Raw genomic sequence first — 25,171 nt, 5'->3', positions numbered from 1 at the left:
AGTATTCAGGAGCCTTAAATAATGAAGGCAAACAGCCACATTCCGGCTTGGAGAGGGCCCTGTATACATTCATGTGAAATATCTGCTATTTCAGTCTGAAAGTACCGTGCTTGTTTCTAGCAATAATATTTTGATTATGGTTTAATGGAAATTATGACAGAAATTAAATTAATGAAGCTGTTTTGTAAGGAGGAGAAAGGAGATGACTTGTACCCTTTTTGAAAGTGAATGCTCTCCTGTGGGTGGTGTCTTAATTTACCTCTAACAGTTCTATTAATCTTAATTAGACTTGTTCTGAATATCTGTAGTTAGCACTGAAGCTTAAGTTGTGCCTCTCCAAAGAGACTGTAAAAGAAGCGCAGTCAATTAACTGAGGTAGGCGAGAAGGAAACAAAGACTGTTTCAGCAGGATGTGTGTGATATGTGATTCTAGAGATGCATTGCACCTTTAAATCCTGGCTGTTCCTTACAAACCAGGAAAAACACTTCCTTGWAGTCACTCTGCAATGAGAGGCAATGCAGAGAATGTATTAGTTTCAGTATCTCCATGACAGCGCCTGTATTAAAAATGGATGGACGACTTCCGAATGCCCATTGTTTGCTGTCGCCACAGATAGGATTCAGCTAATGAAACAACTAATTAGATTTTTGTAATCCTGTYGTCATTGTGTTTGAGAGTTGACATTTTGCTTGAATTTCTCTTGTGGTGCTCTTCAGACTAGGAAGGAGTGCTTTCCCCTGGCCAATTTGGCTCTTGTTGTTTTGCTGGAATGGCAGTTCCCTCTGTTGGTGTAATGAAATTACTGCCTTCCCAAACACAGCTATGTCATTCAACGTTTAAACAGAAAAGAATAGGAAAATGATGATCCGATTAGTCAAACAGGCCTGTGTTGAAAAGCCATTTCTGAAATCAAATAGTAGAATTGGATTGAGTTCATAATGGAAGAATTACTTAGGTATTATTATGAACTATATTACATATTCATCGACTTGCTGAATGTTCATGGATTTTGCCAGCCATTCTCCACTCCCACCTCCCTGTTTCTCTTCAGGGCAGATACAGTGAAGGGGATAACAACCAAGTTAAAAGCAGCTGAAATTAAGGAATGATTAAGACAAGTTTCGAGGGAGTGCTAAATGATAATCTCACGGGCTATGTTCTTCGGCAGCGTAMGAAGGTGCAACTTGCACTACTAGTTTTCTGACTTCAGCAATGCATCATGATGAGACTAATTTATGTTAGAATGTGGTCCTTGAAGCTTAAGTAAGTTATGTAGTGTTTTTTTGGGGGTGTGTGTTTGTTTGCTTGTTTATTTTAAGCCTCCTTGCTAATAGTATTTCTGCTTTCTGCTGTTACTGATTTCTGTTGGGAGTTGGGAACCTCATTCCCTTAGAAAACCTTTTAAAAATCTCAGCAGTTAAACAAAATTACRCTGACCAGGAAAGCTGTATTAATTGGTAACTAAACATGGTTTGACCCAGATTTGCTGCTTTTCTGCCTCGGTGGGTTCTCTCTGACATCTGTGGGGATCTGTGTAAGGTCTGTCCTTGGGATAGCTCACTGAGTAGTTGAAATTTTACTTTCAAAACTCTGTTTTATTTATGCTTCCTCATGTTTAGTATATAAAAACAACAAAGTTGAAAGAATTAGTGTGCAAATTATAAACTTTCAGGGGAAATAGAGGTTGTTGAACAGCCTTGAGATGGTAAACCTGCATTGTCCAGATTTCTATCATATAATACAAAATAATGAATCCAGTGGATCTAACTCAAAACATGTTTATATGAATCTATATGGCAAGTGGCCTGCACAACTGGCTGGATTATTGRATTACTTGATAAAATATGTTGTTCACTCCTGTTTTATTAGCATTAACATGATAAGCCTCTTCAGTTTAGTTAACATAAATAATATATAGTAATGCCATGCACTTCTCCAGCACTTCTAAATACAGAATCTCAAGGGCTTAATGCATGGGTTAAGTTTCATTACATTTCCATTGGAAGAGGTGCCATCTCCACAGCATTATTACTCAGACTTCAGCACAAGAAAGTTAACTTTTGAATCAAGTCATAGGCAAAAGAGAGTTAGAAACCTGATCTCCTAATTTTAGTTCTGTTGTCTGTTGTCTGTAACTTTTAATGGTATAGATCTCAGACTATTCTGACTTCTCAATTTTTTCTAAAGTGACAATAGCAGTTGTTTTTAGGATCTTGGGTCTAAAGTTGAAGACAGGGATACTACTACCTTGCATTATCTTCTTAAGTGAAAAGACAACAGTGTTCTGTATCAGATTTGAACAACTGAATTAGTCCCATAAAAAAAAAAAGAAAAGGAAAGGCAAAGGGCATTTGGCATTTCAAAATTTTCACAGTAGATTTTATTTCTGTAAAAATTTATGAAATTTTCATTTTACTTTTCATGATTTTTCTTTTAGCATTCTTTTTCTGGCTTACACTTGATATATTTAGAACTCAGCTGAAAAAACATATTAGTTTCTTCAATTATTACCATCTATGTTTTGAGTAATTGAGATGTTCAGTTTTCAGAATATACCTGAAAATGCGTAAATGCCATGAGACATAAGCACTTCCACAGCATTATCTGAAGCCTACTGCTCCTTTGTATGGATCCTTAAATGTTTATATGCTATACTTAAATTTTACATGTTTTTGCAGGATTTGGTCTTATATCTTTGAGTTTGTTTTGATTTATAAATCACATAGGAGATCTTTTGAATTTTTTAAAATAATACTTTTATAAAAGAAGATGCTCTAATTTTTAGTGTCTGTTTTGAAAAACAATTCTGCTTGGGCAATGAACAAATTTAACTTTTATTTTGTATCTTTTTACCWGTAATTTTTTTTCTGATACATTAAAATACCTTTCTTTCCAAAAATAAGACTGGATCAAGTAGACCAAGATGAACTTCGACAAAATATTTTGGAAGCAGAAAATGCTTCTTACTTGAAAGCACTATTTTTAACATGTATTGGCCATGCCAAGGTTGCTAGGATGCTGAAAAGAGCAAATTCGATGTTTTGCTCCAGGTGTTTTCTCATTTTTAAATTGTGGACATTGTCCACAATGTGTCTACTAGGAAGCAGAAGAAAAAACTAATTTCACATTGTTCTTGAGTTTTCAAATATTAATGACTTTGGTCACTACAGACACTGAATCAGTCGTCTTAGTAAAATAATTGTAATTTAAAACCTCTGAGTCATTTAGTACTTCTGCCTTGCTATTCATTACTAGTGATAATTGCATGAGAGGAAGTTGTTCATCTGCTCCTGCTGCTTATTCTCCACTGGAAAGCATAATCCTTTGCTTGTGGACAGCTCAATTAGCTGCTTTGGAGATCGTAATTATTTCATACCTGGGGCTTAGAAGAAATTGAGGGAAAAAGATCACTTTAAAGCCTTGCGTGAAAATAAAAAACTTACGTGCAGAATTGTTTTTAATAAAGTTTCTAAAGTTTCAATTGTCCGTGAGGCAAGAGAATGTCTTTGAAAGGTGTTCATTTCCTGAGTACACKTGTGAATGGATTCTGAGAATATTTGTGCGTAGCAATACTGATTTAGTCCATAAAGCAACCACAGCAATAACAAAACAAAAAGTAAAATAATGGCAAGATGTAGTATGAAAGTAAGTACTCCCAAAACAGCATTATCTGAGAGTGCAAGTGTAATTGACTGAAAGAGGAAAAAAGTGGGTACAAACACCAAACTGATATGCTGTAGCCTGATCAAGAGGTCTAGGGAAGAGGGAATCAAATCCTTGACTAGATTTTAAGCTTTTCTTTTTATCTTTTCCTCTAGTAACTATTTTATTTTCTTGTAATGGATGTTGATGTAATATTCTTGGCCATATTTCCAGTGTCATGCTTTTTGCAATTTATTAGTTGATTAAGGTTCAAATCTACATGCTTCAAAAGACAGATATTTTTATTTTAAACTTCTAACGTCTAATTTACTTAATATGATAGGGATATTAGGCCACATACATAATTGTTCCAGCTCAATTAAGGTGTATTTCACTCTTCCAGTTCATACTATCTGAGAATGTGTGTTCTAGCAGACAGCAGCTAGTGATAATTTTAGTTTGGTAAGAAATCATCTTTCATTTGTGATAGGTTTCCATCTTTTTATATATGCTTCGCATATATAGGAATGGGTCATTTATATAGGACTCAGTATAGACAGAGTACTCAGGGAATGTAAATTGCCACGGTTAAAAAAGAAGTATAATTTAAGAAACAGAACATTCTGATTCCATATAATTTCTACTTCTATGTTTTTGAAGAATATCCAATGACTTTGATCCCAGTGTTGAAATTTTATTTCTGTAGGCCCGACACATCTGTGAAAGAGCARCCTTGATTTTACTTTGATTTCTTCATCATCAGAAAAATAGCCAGCTAAATTGCAGCTTTTCTATCAGTGGTAGTAATTCCACAGGCAAGAAGACAGAGCTCCGTTTTAAGCTCTGAGTTGAATTTGTGACAGGGGGCAGGGAGGGAGGGAGTAATTTTGCTGAAGATGAGCCTACTTGATTTGGAGGGAGGGAGTAATTTTGCTGAAGATGAGCCTACTTGATTTGGAGTTGCTGAGATGATCACTGTTAAACTTTATAATGTATTTTCTTAACAGAGCCACTTTAAAGCAAATAATCATTAAAACAATAGCAAAGCACATCAATTAAAGCAAGTTAACATCCATTTTATTTTGGCTGAACCAGTGATTCATTTTAATTTAATTTTTCTTATAAACTATTTAAGAAAAGTGAGTAGCCTTTCGTTGAGAAAAAATAACTACTAGTATTGTTTGACCTGGACTAGCACTGAGCAGTTGTCAAAACTGCAAGCTATTGCATTACCAACCATGTAAAATCAAAAGGAGATACTATTCTGAATAAACTATTCCGACTAGTTTATTGTCTAAACAAAAATGATATACAAGAATTGCTGAAGAATGACAGCTTTGGTGGTATGAGCATGCAGTGCACAGTTTTTAGCATGTAGAGTTTGATGTTTCTGAATCAGCTGCATTTTGTAATGTTAAATATTCTGTGTAGACCTATAATGCTTTGGGGTACTCTTGAGCATTCTTTCACATGCTGCTACCACCAGTTGCTTCTCCTCATGCTACTCATGTACTTGCTCGTCACTGATCTGCTTTCCTCTCAATATTTGCCAATCCTTGAATACTTGTGCAATAATCAACTATAGAGCAGGTGACCTGAGTGAAGGTGGTAGTCTAAGGCTCTAAAACTGGTACTAAAAACTGAAAACACACGTTTCTACCATTCAATTACACCTCTTTCTTACAGTTTTCTTAATAAAGCCATCTGTCATCCAAGTGTGCAATTAGTGGAACATATCTGTTATTATAGCAAAGGTACCAGCATGTGTTGCCTGAGGAACAGGTCTGTTGGGATCCTGTGCTCCTGAAAGCCTAGTTTGGAGAACAGCTTCACTTACTGACACAGCTCAGTTTCCTAGTGCCTCGTTACGGAAGTATTGGACTTGAAAGGATAGATATGAAATGGAGGAGAGGCAAGTCCTGCGAGTTCATGCATGCATAATCCATTAATTGCAAAGAAAGGTAGGAGCAATGAATGTCATCTAGTCTCATCTGTTTGCTGGCATTTATGCCACTAGAGGGAAGAATATTTAATAGATGTGTTGACAGGTCTTTTACAGGCATCATCACAAAAGGCAGTGTATGTTACATGTATATCAGCTTGGTCCAAAAAACCTTAGTCTGAAAGTTAGCACTGCTTCTGTGTAGAAATACGATCAAGAACCTTGTTAGTAAAATTAACTTTGTGTTAAATTACAGTTAGGGCCATCGCTTTTGCTAAACTGCTTATAATACCATTTCAGCCATTTTTGCTAAGGTTAGCTTAGGAATTCAGATCACTCAGTATCACCATGCCCAACTGGAATGACATAAAGGAAGAARAAAAAGGGCTTTGAAGATCTTTGGCTGTGTGACATCAAGTCTGTGGTCAGTTCACTGAGGAAATAGCAAGGCTATTGCCTCCATAATCTTCTTCAGAAACTCAGGAAATTTTGCTGAACTTTAAGTACAGATGACGGATAAATACATTCATATGTATCCCTGTCTTCCTCTTGTTCTCAATTTGCTATAGCTTTTTGACTTCTGCTTTGATGGAGATTTTTAAGAGTAGTTGGTACCTCTACCTGAAAACAGTGCTGCAAGGATCAATGTTTACTTGACAAGAACTCTCTTATGTTTTCAGARTGTGTTCACAATACCAGGTGTCCCTAGCTTCAATCACAAATGATAGCTATCATGGAATTACATTCTCATAAAACTTGCTAGAGACCCAGCCACCCAAATTGCACCTTCTAACATTCYGGAAACTCATGAGATTTGCTTCAGTTTCAAAGGAGCAGACTTTCTATGCTGATGATACACTCTTCAGAATATATTAAAGGAATATTTTTCCCAGCATTTAATACTGGAGAAAAGGGAAACTTACTATTTTTAAATAAAGAATAATCATTTAAGGCTGTTTTGTAGGCATAATTTAGGGTGAGGAACAAAGCTAACTATCTCACGGAATACTGGTGACATTCTACCTGAATGTGTTTCGAAGTCCRTTTGTTTTTGTCAGAGCCTTCAGCTATGTGTTAAGCTATTTTCTGAAAACATTATCTTTCATCCCATTGACATACTTACTGGTCAGAACATCTCTGATGAATGAGAGGCTGTATACTTACTAAGTACCTTTTAAAGACATGTTTGAATTACTGGATTCTGTTCTTTCTGGAAATAGACACTTTCTGGTTCTGGAAATAGACTCTTTCTAGTTCTGACAGTGTTTCTTTAAACTGACAATTTTGCTTTGCATCTCCACAGGGGAAGCTGTAGTTAGATGTAACTCCTGACAGCTCAAGCCCTTACTATTGGTTATCACTTCACAAGACAGGTTTACAGTTTCGGCTGAACAATGAAAGCTGCTTGAAAATGATCAACCATTGAGGCTGTGAAATTGGACACTGCATCTAAAAGTGTGATTTAGGCTTGGGGCTACTGGTGAAAAGTGGATTATGACACTTTTAGAGGAACTAAGGGCACCTAATATAGTGCAAGTGGTGAAGAGTGCAGGTGTTGAAGAGTGGAAGAAAGAGGCCTATGGGACAGTCAGTGGGAACAGCCATATTTTGTCATGGAGCCAACAGCACATTTTGCTGCTGATGTACAATGCAAGTGAATATCATAAGTGAGGAACTGAAAAGAGTTTACAAAGCAAACATATTCAGGCTGTGGAAGAAAGATGCTTTTCTTTTCTTGCTTGCACTGTGAAAGGAACATTCTCCTTTTAAGTATTTATGTTTATGGAAGCCATTGTTCATGTAGTGGTTGTTAATCTCTTCTATAATCTTGTAAGATATAGTGAGTGTCTGTCCAAGAGAGGAACTGACAAGTCCTTACATTTTGAGGTATGCAGAAGGACTCTTAACAGGATTGTGTCATTGACTACTTGTGTGATTTTGGACAAGTTGGTTAATCTGTCTGTCTCCTGTCTGTAAAATGGATATGAAAGTAGTGATAAATAGTAAGATAATAAAAAAAAACTCKCAGAACTTTTAGCGAGGATCTATAATATAGGTGTTCCCTATTAAATACAATCATAATAAAATAAAAAAGATTGGTGCCTAGCATGAGACAAAACTTGGGAGCAGTCTCATCCACAAATATAAACTTCCATGCTTGGACACTGAGTGAGCAATGCCCTCTGCTGATTCTGAGGAGAAATATTCCTGAAAACTAGGAATAATGTCTAGCCAGGACAAAACTAACGGATGAGRTAAACTGGAGTTATTCTGTTGCCAATTATTGACATATCTAAGGCTGACTGTGACTCATTTGCTTACACCAGATTATGTATGTGTCTTGTTAAATATGTTTGAAGAGATGCTTGTATTTATATATACTTGTATAAATCTACCCTTTTGAAGAATCTAAAAGATGCCAATATGGATGCATTTTTCAGAGCAAGAGGGCAGTAAGTCTTGTGCACCTATCTGTSAATTTGATCCTCAAAATAATGAAAATACAGCTCTTGGTAAGAGTGAAAGTACTGTTGAAATCTGGAAATAAAACAAAGAGAACAGGAGTTACCACTCAGTAGCTGCAGGACTGCCGGTGCCTGCCCTAAGTGCCTGCCTAAAGTCAAGGAAAGATTTAGCAAGAATAGGTTGGACAGGGGTGTCTGCTGGGGGCATGTCTGCGAAGGGAGCTCCAAAGGAAAGCAAGGATCTGAGGCCTTCTTCCTGCTCCTGCCTGTCCTTACTGGCCTACTGCCACAAACACACAGGTGCTTTTGGTCTGAGACAGAAGCTGGGTAGGAGTGAGGCAAGAACCAGAAGAAACTGTATGGGCAATACTCTGAAGAAGATGAAAAGAGGAGAAAAACATCTTGCAAAAATGTTCTGTTACGATTCTCTAGGTGTCTGACATAATACTGGAAAAAGCAACAAAAAGACTCAATAGAATATTATACAGTCATGTTTCACAGAACTATGCCTTTGTGCCTGGAAGACCCAGAATGACCTGAAACATATCTTGCTAAAATGTCAGAGCTTTACAGGTTAATTTTTTGCAGGTTGATAAATGGTACCTGATCTACCCCCCGCACGCACACACACCAAGCAGATAGCTGTCATACRTTATTTGAGAGACTTTTTCAAAAAGATTAAAAGAAAAAAAAAGTCTTAGCAAGACAAGGAATATGAGTGATCTTTTTCCTCTGATCTCAAACCTCACCACAGTATTTAGAAAAACTTAGAAAAAAGCTGAAAGCATAGGAATTTTAGAAATTCTGTTTTTTTTTTTCCAGTTTTCTTTTTAAAATATTTTGAGACTGGTTTAAATTTAAATTTGCATCTATTGTTGTTGGACTGTTCAACACATTCAATTCATAAGTCTTTTTGTTACTAATTTTTGAAAGATTGAAAGTTTAAAACACAAATATTCTCTTTAAAATCCAAACAGATGCATAGATATCTGTGCTTATTTTTTAAATACAATATATGAGTAATTGTAGAGTCACTTACATCTAAAAATGAGGACGTTTCACGCTAGTAACTGCTGTATTGATCATGTCCTGATYAATCATAGAATCATAGTGTTGGTAAGGTTAGAAGGGATCATCTAGTCCAACTCTCAAATGAGTGGCCCATAYAGGGATCAAACTCACAACCTTGACATTATTGGCACCACGCTCWARCTAACTGAGCTAATCCTGCACTGGTACTAGAAAGTGTGGTTTGTTTTTAACACTGGTAATGCAGAATGGCCTTCAGTGGTTCTATTGTTTACTATTGTAAAAACGTAAAACGATTCTTCTTCCTCCTCCCCACCCSCAATGCATCTGTCCCTCCTACTCCCTCTCCAAAAAAAAGAAAGAAGACACCAGAAAACAAAGCTATAAATTAGTATTATTTTAGGGCTAACTGTTTAGTGAAAGATATGGCATGACTTTGTAGCTGTAGACCTTGGGATACTAGCATGCACAGAGATAATGAATTGGGAGTTTTAGCTTCTTAGTTTCTGCAGTTCAAATCTATGAAAATTAATAGAGTTTCTTTACCCCGTAATTCTCAGTTAGGTTGTTGTGTTTGTATTCCCCCTCCCCCCCCAGTTTATTCTCCTCTTCTTGCTGTTACTTGACAGGCAATAGTTTATGCCAATTTGCCATTCTAGATCAGCTTCACTTCCAGAATATATATAAATATATACAGTATGTATTTAGCATTCGTTAGGAGTATGAGRTAACAGAATGCTTATAAGATAGAAACTAGATATAATGCTATTTGCTGTGATAGCCTGAATATTAATGATTTGCCTACAATAATAGAATCTTCTTAAAATGTTTAGCTACTTGTCATCCAAGCAAAGCATTATAGGTCCTCATCTGAATAAGCCAGAAGAGTAATGTGAATAAGTTTTCTTGGGCATTGCAGARTTCAGGGTGGGGGGCAGGGTGGAGGGGGGAAGAGGGAGGATGGGAGTGAAATAATCAAGTTAGATTTTTGAAAGGGTTAAATCCTTTCAAGACAACATTTCTTACTTTGCTGGCTGAGATGACAAGGATTATCAAATCTCAGCCTGAAGGCATTATCTGATGCTGTGCGTGTGTGAAGGTATGTGTGAAATAAGGTACTTTATAAGAATTAGAAAAATAATGCTTTTCCTGAAAATGAAAGATATTCTAATCTTTCCAGCACTGTTTAGCTCCATCACTGCRTAAAGCACTACACTAATTTGCTCTAGTGATTGATGAGGGAGTTGTCCTCTGATTCTGAAGGGATAACATGGGATTTTCTGCTATATAATTCTCTAGCTCATCTTTCCAACTCTGTTCCCAACTGCACTTCTCTGTCAGTGGTGGGAACTGGATGTAATACTTCTCAAGTAATAACTGTAGTCTTGCAGATTGGAATTCAGAGGTGGCAAACATGGGTCTGTTGTATTTCTTTCAGAATTCTGAAGGACATAAATTATTTTATCTTTCCCAGGTTGACTGGAAGGTCTCGTGACATTTACATTTACATTTGTAAAAATCTAAAAAAGAAAGTCAGTGTCTGTKTGACACAGATGATTGCCTTCCTCCTCCATGCCACCCCCCACACCTCCTACTGCTCTTCTCAAGACTTACKGTAAAATCTTTTGAGTCAGGTATTTCTGGGCATTCAGTAATGCTCCAGTGATTACCTGCCACATTTTAGTTCTTGCCTGATACATAGCTGTCAAATAGATGTTTGAGTTTGCTTTTTATATTTCCTGAGGTCTTTGTCTCATTAGGTTTATTCTTCGCAGCTTTCTCAAACCTCCGGGAATGCAAATAAGACAGTGTGTAAAAGTTTTCCGTKAAATGTGTAAGAGACAATATTAAGTCAGTCATGTTTGTCTTATGGATGCATATAATATGGCTAAACAACATGAATATTTTTTTTCTTTACAAGATATTTGTGTGCATGCATCAATAATATTAAGGCAATATTGGTAATACTTAATTGATGGAGTGAAAATACATATTGTATTTTTCCCCTCTAATTAGTCGTGCCCCCTAGACATGTCCATGGCTCAAGGTACAAATATTTAAAAGCAGTTCCATTAGATCTGCTTTTTGCTAGCAGCTAGTTTAAAGCTAATTTGGTTAAATCCAATTGGATTGATACTTCAGTTAGTACAATATTGTTCTCTCAAGGAATGTTGGTGTTCCATACCAACGTGCTTTTCCACAGAGATGGATTGTTCTTGAATGCCCATTTAATGCTTTTCACTGCATTCTAGAGCACACAACATCAGAGTGCCAATGCAAGAGTATTCTCTGTTTGATGATTTTAGATTATACGGTAGATACCGTACCTGTTTCTTATGACAGGAAAACAAGAAGAAAAGACAAAAAAAAAAAAAAAAAGACTTTTGGCCGTCGTCCTTCTTGGGATTAGTGGATGAACTCTTGTTACTTCAAAAAACGGGATCCTGCAGACGTACATTAGGATAGTTACCCAAGTGAAAAGTGCTTGCTTGAAAAAGAATGAAAGCATCAAATACGTAGCTAGGAAGTCTTTCTGCACCAAGATTCTCTATTCAAGTAAAGAAAACATTTATTGCTTGCATATGTGTATATATCTATCTATAGCAGAGTCAGCTGCCTCACTGTTCATTGATCATCATTCAGATTGATCATCTGTTTGTTGCTGATACCATACGTGTATAATGGGTATTTCTCGTTGGCAGGGGAGTAGCAACCTGTTATCTGTTCCTCTCTGCWGTTACAGATGGTGGTTCAGCCAAACCAGTGTTCTGTTCAGGACAGAAAAGAGCCCTGAGATGGATCTGAGAGCGCTGAGCAAACATCATTGCAATTCTGAAAAGCTTTCCCTACTTCCTTTACATGAGTTTCTGCCAAGAATACCTGTAGAGTGGCTTAATACACTGAGGTATAATCTTAAACCTCAGTGCAATGAGAAAAAAACTGCAGCATAACACCAAATGAAGCAATATTGTATTCTTTTTAGGATATTATGGTGCACTTTTCTATCTGATGCGTCTCCTGGATTTGCTTCAGTCTTTGGGCTTTAAGAATGCTTTTGACTTTGTTCTGCATCTGATCTTTTTCTCTAAGTATTACTTAGCTTTTCTTTCTTTCAACAGACAGAGATAAAAATGTCCAGAGTGTCAACTAAAATGTATGAGGAGTGAGAAAACAGCTAATATATTTTAGCCTTACGTCTCAAAAACACTCTGTTAAATCTTTCCTATGTTTGGATCTAAAATTATATTTTTACTCTAATAGAGTGAATGGGCAGTTTATGGATATTTACATCAAATGTTATCCTTAGGTTGAGTGTGTTTTGTGTATTATGTAATGCATATTATTGACATTAGATATTTGAATTACTGGACTTGATCTTAGTCCTTGTTTCTTACAAACTTGTATTATTCTGCCAGCAGAAAAGATATGGAAAACTGACTTTAAAAGCTTTTAGGGGATTACCTTTTTTATATAAAACTGGCTTAATTGGTTCTACAGTGCCTGCTTCTGCTGGTCTTCAGAGCAGCAGCTGTGAGATGATGTTTGGAGTGTGTTACACTCTGGYGGTCTGAGTTTGGAAGACATCATTAGGGGGTTCTTACTGCTAACACATTTTAGAGCACTTGCAGAAGGGATTATGTTTGCTTCTAGCTATTGGTCAATATTTGGGGACGTCTCAAGTAGGCTAACTCTTTAAAAAATAGTAACAGTGCATTGTTTCAGTTAGATGTTTCTTTCATTGTTTCAGTAAAGGGTTAAACTTTGGATTTGAAGTGTAGCTCATGATTTAGCCCTTATTGCACACCTGCTGACTGTAGAAAGCAGGTAATATTTTAACAGTGATGCCTGGATTATATTATCTCTGTGGCCAATTGTGCATTATTGCACAACAGTATATTCTTTCAAGTAAGGAGAAAGAATGTACAGWACTGCAGGGAAATTTTGTATAGGTCAAAAATATTACCCCCACTTAGAAATTGTGAAGGTCATTGGGGAGAAATGCCATAGGACTTCTTACAGCAAATAGGTTCAGCTGTACATTGTATCTACTAAGCAGAAAAAAGAGTCTGTCAGTGTAATTTGCTGTTGTTTAGTCATGATTTTTCTGGTTGTCCTTCTTCGGCTGCCTTAATTCTTGAAAAGTTTCAGTCTGAGAGAATTAGTCAATACTAGAGCTCTGTGGATGCTGCATATTAAACATTTACGTATTTTCAAATTCTTGAGAGTGAGTAATTTTATACCTTGCCTGGGGAGCAAAGGCCGGCACCTCGTTCAATTTTATTTATTTGTTTTTGTTTTTAGAAGAAAGTAAAAATTGTGGTGATGATGTTGGTAATAAGCTTCATTATATCATGCATGCATATATCTTATTCTAAGAGTTTTAAAACCAAACGAGTCAAACTAGATTTTTATAAAATATAAATTGAAGCTAGGTACTGTCATTTAAAACCCATATTACTTTGTCTTTTGTCAAATAGATTAAAAATAAATTAAGAGCAAAGGAATTTTGTTTGCATTTCACATCTTTACTGTTCCAGCCACTAGTGTGTGATTACTAGACATATCAAAAAGACTTAGTGGCATATGTAATGATGCAGAGAGCTAGAGAAWTTGGATTTGAAAGAAATAGAGATGAAAAATACATAGTAGCACTGAGACTTAGTAGATTTTATGGAAAGGAACATATTCTATATTAACTAATATTCTAAAACTAAACATTATATAAGGAAAAAAGGGAGCTATTTATAAATACAGAGTAAGATTATGTTTAAAATGCATTTATGCTGCAATGTATACCAAGACTATTGTTAATGCGCAACATATACTGTAGTATACCAGTATAGTTTGTGTTCAGATATTATGATAGTGAAGACAGTATAAGTACCTAGACAGATGCCATAAAAAGCTGAATTTACTGCCTAAGAGAAAATCGTTTTTTCAAAGAGCTAAGCTGATACTGGGATCTCCATACATGTGAGATAAGTAAAAATTCTTTTCAGATTGCAGGCCCGCCCATTCATATTGTCATATTTTGTATTTGGGAGATGCAGATTTGTTTTGCTCCTGCTTACAGTTCTCTTGTGTGTTCTCTTCCATACAGAAGAGACTTCTTATAGAACATGAGACCATGTTTMTTGTGCTGGAGGCATGGTGGCAGAGGAAAGGTTACCTGTTATACAAGATCATAAACATCTGAAGATGTCCCATAAGAAGTTCAGTTTTAATGTTGTGAACCAAAACAGCTGTTGTAACTTGATTACCCTTTCCCTTGGTTGGATAAAGGAGACAGGTTGCCACTAATTCAGTGATGGAATTTTTTTTTGAATACTACAGAAAGCAATCTGCTTAGCCCGCTGCAGCAACAGACTTCAACATTTGTTGGTCTTCTAACCCRTAGTATTACAGTTCTGTCACAGAACTTTCAAGAATGTCTTCCTAACCATTTACACAACTTGTTTGAACTGTTACCTTGAACTGCTATGTTCAGAGGAAAGAATATAGCTTAAAAAATCTCTTACTAGCCTGACACAGACCTGTGGTTATCTGGACAGAAATAAATAGCACATGAGTGTTACAACATGAACTCTTTGAGACCATATCAGAGAGCCATGTCAACCTCCTTGTTTTACGTTGCAATGGGTTGTGTTCATGTCTACCTGCAAACAGCTCCACTTCTTCTGAGCATGTCACTGAGCACTCCAAGTTGATTGAAAACATTTTTTTTTAATATATCTGGAACATACTCCCAGACTTGCCACTCTGGTCTTTGCATCATATATTTTAACCACTTCCACAGTTCACCCACTAAGTGCTTTTTGTGATGTTTTTGGAGAAAATCTGCTACCTATGGAACAGTCTTTTTACATGAACGTTCTAGATGTGATTTTTCTTTTTCTTTTCTTTTTTCTTTTTTTTTAGAATTTTATTTTAAACTACTTGATCACAATCTGGCTTCAATTTGCTTATCTAAGAGCCTGTGGATTTTGGTCTGTGCTTACATCTTTCTGCTTTATTTCTACAGTAAACCAATGGAAGTTCTCTGGGATTGGCAGTTTCATGAGAATTACAAGCAAACTTAGATTTGTGCATTGCTGTCACTRTATCTTAAGCATAGAGAAGGCTCAGTGCCAATAAAAGGAAGAACCTTTCTTACATTGAAAATATAAAATAAATGTAATATTAGAATCGTGGAGAAAAGAACAATTCATCTTACATAGGAGTACTGAGTATTTCTAAATTAATGCATTTATCACTTGGCACATTGTTTTGGTGCTTGAATTAATAATGCCTTCCAGAGGTTTGGTCCCAGTTCTAGGGATACTTATTTTTTATGCGGCTCCACACATGGGACTTCAGCAGGAGCTTAGCTRCAGTGAGAACTTGGTAAAATCCTGAACAGAGGCCTCTTTTCTAAGTATTGGTGCATGATAGACACACTTAAATCAGTTCATAGCAGTAGTGATTCAAAGTGAAAGTGTCCAATTAAAGTTTAAGGCAGTCTGAAAATATGAAATCAATCTGCTATCTGGAAAACATTTTATCATGCATATTTACAAACAAAAGATAATGTGTTATGGGGTAGGGTAACAGAGCAGATGTAGCTTCATTTCCAAGGAACAGCAAGATCTGGCACTCTAGATAAGGTTTTCACAGACTGCATCGCCTCTACAGGGCATGTGAACTCCTGATAGCCATCGTTTACTCTAGTAAGTTTATTTCCTGTATTCTCAAAGCTTCTRTGTATCTAAAACTTTACTTTCCCTTCCTACTCTTACAGAAATAATATTCATACAATCACAGAATCAGTAAGGTTGGAAGRGACYTCTGGAGATCATCTAGTCCAACCGCCCCGCTGAGCAGGGTCACCTAGAGCATGTTAGACAGAGTGGCATCCAGGCGGGCCTTGAACATCTCCAGAGAAGGGGACTGCACAGCTTCTCTGGGCAACCTGTTCCAGTGCTCTGTCACTCTCACAGGGAAGAAATTCYCCCTCATGTTCAGGCRGAACTTCCTGTGCTTCAATTTCTGCCCATTKCCTCTTGTCCTGTCACACGGGACAACTGAAAAGAGTTTGTCCCCGTCCCCTTGACACCCTCCCTTCAGGTACTTGTACACRTTGATAAGATCCCCCCTCAGTCTTCTCTTCCCCAYGCTGAAGAGGCCCAGCTCTCGCAGCCGTTTGTCATAGGGCAGGTGCTCCAGCCCTCTAATCATGTTCGTAGCCTTACGCTGGACTCTCTGCAGTAGCTCCATGTCTCTCTTGTCCTGGGGAGCCCAGAACTGGACACAGTACTTGATATGAGGCCTCACTAGGGGCTGAGTAGAGGGGCAGAATCACTTCTCTCGAACCTGCTGGCAACGCTCTTCCTAATGCAGCCCAGGAGACCATTGGCCTTCTTGGCCACAAGGGCACATTGCTGGCTCATGGTCAATCTGTCATGCACCAGCACTCCCAGGTCCTTCTCTGCAGAGCTGCTCTCCAGCAGGTCAGCCCCCAGCTTGTACTGGTGCCTAGAGCAAGGGCTCTGCACTTGCMCTTGTTGAACCTCAGGAGGTTCCTGTCTGCCCAGCTCTCCAGCCTGTCGAGGTCTCTCTGAATGGCAGCACAGCCCTCTGGTGTGTCAGCCACTCCTCCCAGCTTGGTATCATCAGCAAACTTGCTGAGGAGGCACTCTGTCCCCTCATCCAGGTCACTGATGAAAAAGTTGAACAGGATGGGAGCCAGTACTGAGCTGTGGGGGACGCCACTAGACTAGCCACAAGCCTCCAACTAGACTCCGTGCACTGATGATGACCCTCTGAGCTCTGCCTTTCAGCCACCTCACCTCTGCCTTCTCAATCCATCTCACAGTCCACTCATCTGACCCACTCTTCCTGAGCTTCTCTAGGAGGATGTTATGGGAGACAGTGTCAAAAGCCTTGCTGAAGTCAGGGTACACATTGTCCACTGCTCTTCCCTCATCTACCCAGCCAGTCATTTCATCATAGAAGGCTCTCAGATTGGCTAAGCAGGATTTCCCCTAGGTGAATCCATGCTGGCTACTCCTGATCACCTTGTTTTCCTSYGTATGTCTGGAGATGACATCCAGAATGAGCTGTTCGGTCCCCTTTCCAGGGATGGAGGTGAGGCTGAYGGGCCTATACTTGCCTGGGTCCTCCTCCTTGCCCTTTTTGAAGACTGGAGTGACATTGGCATACTATTTATTGTCATTTCTACAATTCCTAACAGTTAAGCATCTTTTAACAATTATCAATGGCAAAAGTAGAAGCAATACACATAGACCAAAARTTGAATGTTACTTGATAACAAGCCTGATATTATTCTAGTACTGGAAATTTARAATTTATTTAAAATAGAATTTTGTGAAATAGAATGCTCTTCGAAATACTCAACAAACAAAAAAAAAAGGAAAAGATAAAGTGCTCTATTTTTGATCTCTTTCAAAACAAATATTTTTTAGTATAAAAAATAAATTACTATTTCAGTAAAAAAWAATATTTCTTGTTGTAGAAGGCTATATGCTCAAAAGTGGTATTGTAAGGATGGATTAGATGACTTGATGCTTTCATTTGAGTAATGTTTGGATTCTTTTTCAATCTTACATGAATTGTTAATGCCYTCTAAGCTGGATGATGAAAGTGAGTTCTACAGTATATTCCTAAGTATTTGTTATTTCTATCTAGCAAAGTAGATTTAGAACAGCTGACCTTACATGGTATTTCAGCATGCTGGTGGGAACAGGAAAAGAGCAAATGCCTAACTTGGACTTAAGAATTAAGTTGACATTAACTTCGCATTCTTTAGTGTAAAGAGCTTCGTTTGTGTGCCAGTAAAGGTTATGAGTCAGTCATCARTATTAGTGCTGCATGGCTCAGTGTTTTACTCTTGTCTTGTAAGAAACTTCAAAGATATATGCATTCTCTTTTGTAAGTTAAGGACAGCTGTAATTTATAGTTAATTACAGTCAATAAAATATTTCTGGTCAGAAACTAAACCAAACAGAAATGAGACAAAACACTTCCTGGTATGCAACATTTTAGAATATTCTAGGTAGGCATTAGCAATGTTCTAGCTTTCAACATTGTCATCTTTGTTCTCTTCTGCTTGGTATAGAAATGACAGCAACTGGTGATAATGGCACAGTGTTGTATATTTTGTCATCTGTGTTTGTGTTCTAGGATGGATTATGAATGCACTGTCAACTGTGGTCCCTACTGACAGTGCTTTGATTCACGTCGTAGAGCTATCTTGGAGTGTAAGCACTAGCTTCCTTTCAGGTATAACATAACTGAAGGATGCACTGTAAACACTAATGAGTGTTTAGGCTAAGGGACGAGAGCTTGTCTGAAGTAAAAACATCCCAGTSCTAAAAAGGTAGCTGTTGGATCTTTGATATCAACTGTTCTACTGTACTATAACATGCTACTTGCAAAGGTAGGTAGGCATAAAACTTAATCAGTAATCAGAAAAATATCTGTCACTTTAATGGACTTCTTTTTCTGTATCAAAAGATATGTTGTCTCATTTGTTTTTGATTTACCTGGGGTCTCCTAGAGTAGTATCTTTGATAGATGGAATGATTGTTGCTATGCTCTTTTGACACAGAACTATTATATTAAATATTACACTAAGCTATTAAAAATTCGTTAACTATTATCCTGTAAATAAGATCAGTAATAGCAATTATGCAGACAAAATGTACTGTAGCATTCAATTCGCATTTCACTGACCAACTTGGAAAAGCCATTTTTATAGAATGATTATCATATTTTAAAAGACTTTACTAAAATACGTGAATAAAGTAAGTTTCACTCAAACTTACTACCTTATTTGCCACTGATTACCAAACTGATTCATAGATTGTACATGTGGAAAAAAACCTTGAAACTTACTACTCCTTTTTCTCTTCCCTCCTCCCTTTCCACATTCCCCTTATATTTTTGTCAGCTTTCTGAAGTTACTTAGAACAACTAAGAATACAATTAAAAAGCCTCTATTTAGAAAAATAAAGACTTAAGTCAGATGACAAGTGCAGGTGTTTTGTGAAAAACATATCACAAAGCAACTAACAGAGAATCTGTTTCATATGTAAACCTTTCAGCTTGTTCTCATAATTCTTACAATTGTGTTACATGAGTATATATTCTAATAGAACTGTAATTATTTACAAATGACTATCCTAGTTTGCTTTGGAAATACGAAGTTCAGTCTCTGAAGTAGCAATATATTGTTGGAAGGGACTGCTTTTTTTTTTTTTTTTTTTTTTTTTTCCCCCCACCTATAGAAGTATTTTATCACCAGTGTGGTACAACCTGAGGGACTGTTGCTCTCAGAATTCAATATACACTGAAGTGTAACAAGTAGAAGGCTCTTCATAATTGTTAAATATGAACTGAACAATATTTAGTATGATTATTACATATACATAGTTTTATGTAGATATGGAGTGCAAACTTCCTTTTCAGTGGGTTGTGAAACTGGTAGTAACCTACCTCTCAGTTTCAGAAGCTGCATGTGTTGCATGTATCTGCTGGTGAGTTTGTCATTCCTTCCCTTCTTTGCTTAATATACAAGTCTGTGAATTTATTACAACTTTTATCTGGACCACCTGGTTTCTAGCTTTTACTCTGAAGATTTCCTATTCAGGAAGACCAAGATAACAGTGTTACATTAAGGAAGGACTTAATACAGAATACTAGCTCCTATGGGCCTTTTAAACTCAGGGTGAAATTTCCTTCTGGTAACAGAGCTGACTAAAACAAATCTACAGTTCTAGCGGAGTTTTCTCATATTCTGACATGGCCATACCAAAATACAGTAATGACTTTTTCTGCATCAGAACATTTCATCCTTTCTCTACTGTTAAGAGGTGACCTTTATATTTATTTTTTGCTTAATATTCTATAACTGACCTAAGTATAGCCAGCAAKTACTTCTACTTTTATGAAGTGAAAGTAGAATTTAGATGTATAATCAGARGCTACCATTATTTCCAATCCAGCAGGTTGCAATAGAATAGTAAACCAAGATCYGGAAAAAGCTGTGGAGGAAGACAATAGTTAATAACTAAAATGATTTAATTACTGTATTTCACTAATGAAACATTGTCACCCACAGCAGTTCCATTTAGAGGGAAACAGTGTCTGCMCTTGCAGAACTTTGTTTGAGAAACTAGCTATTTGCAAAAGTACTGAATGATAAATGTAAAATAAATAAGTAAAAGAACATAATGTGAGAATCCACAACTGCTYCATAATCATCAGATTGGAGTATTAGGCTATCATAAACAGTAAGGTTGGAAGGGACCTCTGGAGATCATCTAGTCCAACCCCCCTGCTCAAGCAGTGTYGCCTAGAGCATGTTAGACAGGGGAAAGGGAGGTTTCCTCCCAGGCCACAGGCATTTCCACCCCTGTGAGTGGATGGCARTCTGGAGAAAAGGCATGTGGAGATGCTGGGGCTTGAACCCAGGGTCTTTTACATGCAACGCAAGCACTCTCCCACTGAGCTACATCCCCCTGCTTATGCATGTTCTATAAGTCATAATTGCAAACAGGTGTGGCATCACCTGCTAAAGTCCCACTGTCTCATATGGGTCTTAATTATAAGAGCACAGTGTCAAAACAGGTAGTCTTGCTGTTCTGCACACTTAAGAAGTTGTTTTAATATTGTTCATTTGATGGCAGATGATCCTTTTTTTTTTTTTTTTTTTAGGATTTACTGAGCTTTTTTTAGGGGGGAGGGGAGGGGACAGAACTCTACTCTTAAAATAGTTTGAAGAGGGATCCTGTAAAAATTCGTCTGTTTTACAGAGGCAGATAGGACTGGTTATCAATTACAGAGTAACAAACTTTTGCAAACTAAGAAAAACTAGAGTGATCACTAGAGGAGAAAGCAAGTAAACTTGCTTAGAGTCTCAATCAGAGGTATGGGTTCTTCTGATAAAGAAGCCAAATATATTGACCTGATGCTAGTATTACGTGTTTTAGTTAGTTCTGAATGCTGACATGCGTACTCAAAATGGCATACCCCTCAGTATTGCAAATAGGATTTATTTGTTCAAGACAACTCTGTAGCACAAAATTACCATTTGTATCATTACTATTGTGCTGATTCTAGGTTGTTAATGAATCAGTAAAGTCAGGCTTAATTTTTTCCCTTAGTCTATAAACAAACAAATGTAAACATTTCAAATTATTTTCAGTAAAGAAAAAAAACCTAGTGTTCTACTATATGTGAAATGGATAAGAGCAATAATGTAMTATCACTATTGGCATGCAGCAAAATCCTCTCTCAGCTTTCATAYCATAAAAGATACAAGTATCAAAAACATGATTGTATTAAAAGCCTGCACTGCCAATTTAGAGGATGCTTATCCTCATCTGATGATACAAATGATACTAATACTTGCAGTATTACTGTAGTTTCAAGGCCCCATAGCATTAATATATATAGTCTCATAAATCCCTGATGAGAAGAGTAAGTACTGTTACTTCTACTTTACAGTTAGGCATAGAGRGACTTGTGTACTTGCTCACGCCTAAAAAGGGAAAAGGAACTGARGTCACTTCTTTTGAGCCTCAGGCACTATCACTTGTGTGTCTTTTGTGTAAGTTTTGCRGAAGAAATTCCACTCTGAAATCTCTAGAGAATTAAATCCTATGTCAGTGGAAGAAAATTTATATTCACCCTTATCAAGCGGGACACTTGAGTGAGGAAAGACGGAGAAACCATTATGTCTATTCAGCTCTTTGTGTCTCTGCCAAGACTACAGAAATAACGCTAGTTGATAGTTGTGGGTTTTATGATATGAGCTTTTGACAATCAGAAAGTTAAATTGGTTGGCCAGCTTATTTTGTGTAGGTTAGTTATTTCCTTTAAATGACCTTGAATAGCTTTCCTTTTCATTCAGGAGTTTTGGACAACCACAGAGTTGAAACACATAATACTTTTTGAAGGATCTACTGCCTTACTGTTCTCAAAGTAACTGTTTATCTGTGGTAGATGGGATTTAAGATTTGAAATAGAACTTTAAATATCTGATTGATTTAGAAATGTTTTATTTGGAGGAGGGCATCCTGGAAAGATAGCATCCAGTTCATCTCCCTGTTCAATTTTACAATTAGAAAGCTACAGTTAGAGTATCTTTGTTTTTGATATCTGGATAGATACCAAACCTTTAAAACAGAATGAGGTTGTTTTATACTTTCTGTAGTTTCCAACAGCCAGTGTGGAATTCACTACTGTGATCTAGACTTGTGCTTATTTACCCAGATAATAAATATAATTGAATTATCAGTATTAAATGAAAAAGGGAAATATGCTTTTAATTTGTTAAAATAATTATTACGAAGTGTGATATTTGTTAGAACAAGCCACCCTGTCTTTACAGAAATGTCATCCACAGAAATAAGTCTCATGAAGAATTGTGATGAGGAGAGCTACCTGAGAAAACTCAAAGGGTAGCTAAGTCACAGAAGTTGTAAATCGTATCTATTTTTGTAGCATTTCAAAGTCTATAAACATTTCATCTAAAGATCTGACAGCTCTTACGCAAGTAGCTCTTGGGACCCATAAGAAAATCCTTTTAGAAGAATGGCTAAATTGATTGTTAAATTTTAAATGTCTACCTGTAGGATGGGCTCCTAAGTGCCACAAGGCTCTGACAGATTTAAAGTTGCCTCTTTCTGAATGCTTGTGTGTTTTATTCTGATTTTAGGCAGCCTTTCATCTACTCTGCCAGTGTCTCTGTGCGTAGCCTTAGGATTGGACAAAGTCAGTTAGCAGAAGAATGCAATGAAATTCAACCAATTATTTGTGAAAATCGCTCAGTAAGTTCTCCTTGTTTGCCATTTTGAGACTCTTATGTAAACTATGACAAAGTTAATTATGAATATATATATATATATATTTATACTCATTTGGAGAGCACTTTCATTTAATCTCATTTGCTGTCATACACATTTAAGGAATTCCTTGGATTACTTGGAGTGGACAACACTAAAATAATTAGTAGTATATAGAACTCTTCCTGTTAGGTTTTGTGCTTCAGAAGTAAAGCATTAAGAAAAGGAAATGCRAATCTGCTTATCACAACAAACACAAGAGAGGGATTCTCCACAGTGCAGTCAGGTATTAATGACTCTTCCATGGAATTCTGTAATGAAGAACAGTATTGCTTTCTGGCCAAATCTGTCACAGCAAAGCAAGTATATCTGCTCTCCAGTCCATATATGGATTCATTCATTACATGCGAGAGAATGGTGTTTCGGCCCTTTTACTTCTCCCTACTATCTGCTATAGTAAAGGTAAAAGAAAAACCTTGTGCATCATAAAAAAAAAAATGCAGTCGCAGAGAGTCTCTTATGAAGGAGAGAAATGTGAGAAGTCGTAATGGTAGCAAAAAGGCAAGAAAAAGGCTCAGTGGAAACTAGCCTTAAACCTRTATCTGATTTAGGCAAGGAAGATAGTAATTCTCTTGTATACTTCTGTGATAAAACCATACTGTGAGTGATACGTTTCTCTCTGAAGAGGCTTTACTGAAGAGTTCAGAATTACTCTGGCAAAGTTAAGCTATTTCATGAGCAAACTGTAAAATCGGCTAGAGATAGGAAGAAGTATAATTAAAGGTGAAATGTGAGCCAGGCTAGCAGTGGGTGATGGAGTGGTAGTTGTATACGCACATTTTAGGGTGCAAGCTTGAATAAGGATATTTTTAATGTAATACATGGGGAAATAGAGAGGAAAATGAGAATAAAACTGGAAAGGAGTTTTTCTCCCAACTGAAAGAGCAATTTGTGTAAACTTTGGGAAATGGTGAATTTGGCATTTGATACGTTTTAGCTAGATTTGTAAGTAAAAAAAATGTAGAACTGCAGAAATTCTGGCACTGAAATGGAAATGGTTTGCGTAAGTTAGATTGCCTTTTTCATCCTTTTCGTCTTTTTAGTTTTATTTTTCACTTAAACTGGCTAGTTTGGGCAGGCGCTGATTGTTTCTRTTTCTGTTCATCTGGTTTTAACTCTGACCATCTCTAAGCAGTGTCAGCAGAAGCAACATTAACAAAAAAGAAGGTCTCTCTTTTGAGTTTTATTTTTAGATGCAGAAGGATCAAATGAGAACTGTGCTTTTCCACAGCTTTTCAGGATAGCAGCTGGATCTGTTTCAGTGTTGCCTTTTAAACTGCTCAGTGTATKGTGGGGATTAAGCACGCAGGCCACTATCTGATTGCTGGGTTATTCATCCATTGCTAGTTAGCTGCAGAACACTCCCATGGTGTCTCCTCAGTAAGCAGCTTTCTACTTAGAGTCAGAAGGCATGACAGGTTTAAAGTGTATTTCCCAGCAAATATATGATGAATTGGAAGACTATTATACTTGGAGTGCTGTCTAGAGACATGTATTTTACTAGAAGTAAATATCTGTGTAGCAATCATCTACAGTCACTACTTGCTACAGTCTTGTCAGCTCTCACAAGTTAAGCAGAGTCAAAAATAAATAATTAAAATGATAGTATCAAGTTTTTTCTCTCAAAGTTTCCTATCAAAGATAGTGCCAATTCTGAAAGAAAATTTTTTACTTTATAATGATTTTGTTTTGGCTTGTACCTTGCCTTGCATAAAGTTGATCTTTGGATGAAAAATTCAGGTTTTGCCCACCTATATGCATATCTTTGTGTGCCTAGAAACTTGCATAAACGTTTGGAGCAATGCCACTTGTGGGAGGAAGGGAAATATTTTATATATGAATGTTTCTTAAAGTAAATGATTACTGTATGCATACATCATATTGTCAAGTGACATAGAGGGAGATGGTTTGGCAATTCACTTTAAGATCTCAGAGGACTTTTGACAGAATACAGAGATGCCACTTCCAGTGTTTTACCCAAGGGCACCAATTCAGTGGGATTTTACTTCTGTAGGGTTCTCTTGGTAGTTCTGGTTGCGTGCCATGTTGCATTATAATCATGTGCGATATGACTGGTTGTTGTTAAAAATATGTCCCATTTTGGGAGCATGTTTATGGTTAGGAAGAATTACTTTTTAATCTATGTCTTGACGAATGCTGAACACTCATCGGTCTCCAAAAATGT

The 25,171-nt window shown here is 36.9% G+C and overlaps 1 long non-coding RNA gene and 1 other non-coding gene across 3 annotated transcripts in view; one reads left to right on the top strand and one right to left on the bottom strand.

Annotated features, from left to right (window-relative positions):
• The window catches only part of LOC146586073 (uncharacterized), a 331,622-nt gene that overhangs the window by 111,082 nt on the left and 195,369 nt on the right, over positions 1 to 25,171 (top strand). The gene's annotated exons all lie outside the window — the stretch shown is intronic.
• On the bottom strand, positions 20,527 to 20,598 carry TRNAA-UGC (transfer RNA alanine (anticodon UGC)). Its single transcript has one exon. It is a non-coding gene; the product is annotated as a tRNA-Ala (tRNA).

Source organism: Rhea americana, unplaced genomic scaffold, assembly GCF_003343005.1.
Source record: "Rhea americana isolate MKP2758 unplaced genomic scaffold, rheAme1 scaffold_72, whole genome shotgun sequence".
In the NCBI taxonomy this organism is placed as follows: Eukaryota; Metazoa; Chordata; class Aves; order Rheiformes; family Rheidae; genus Rhea; species Rhea americana.
This window is presented reverse-complemented; position numbering and strand designations above follow the sequence as displayed.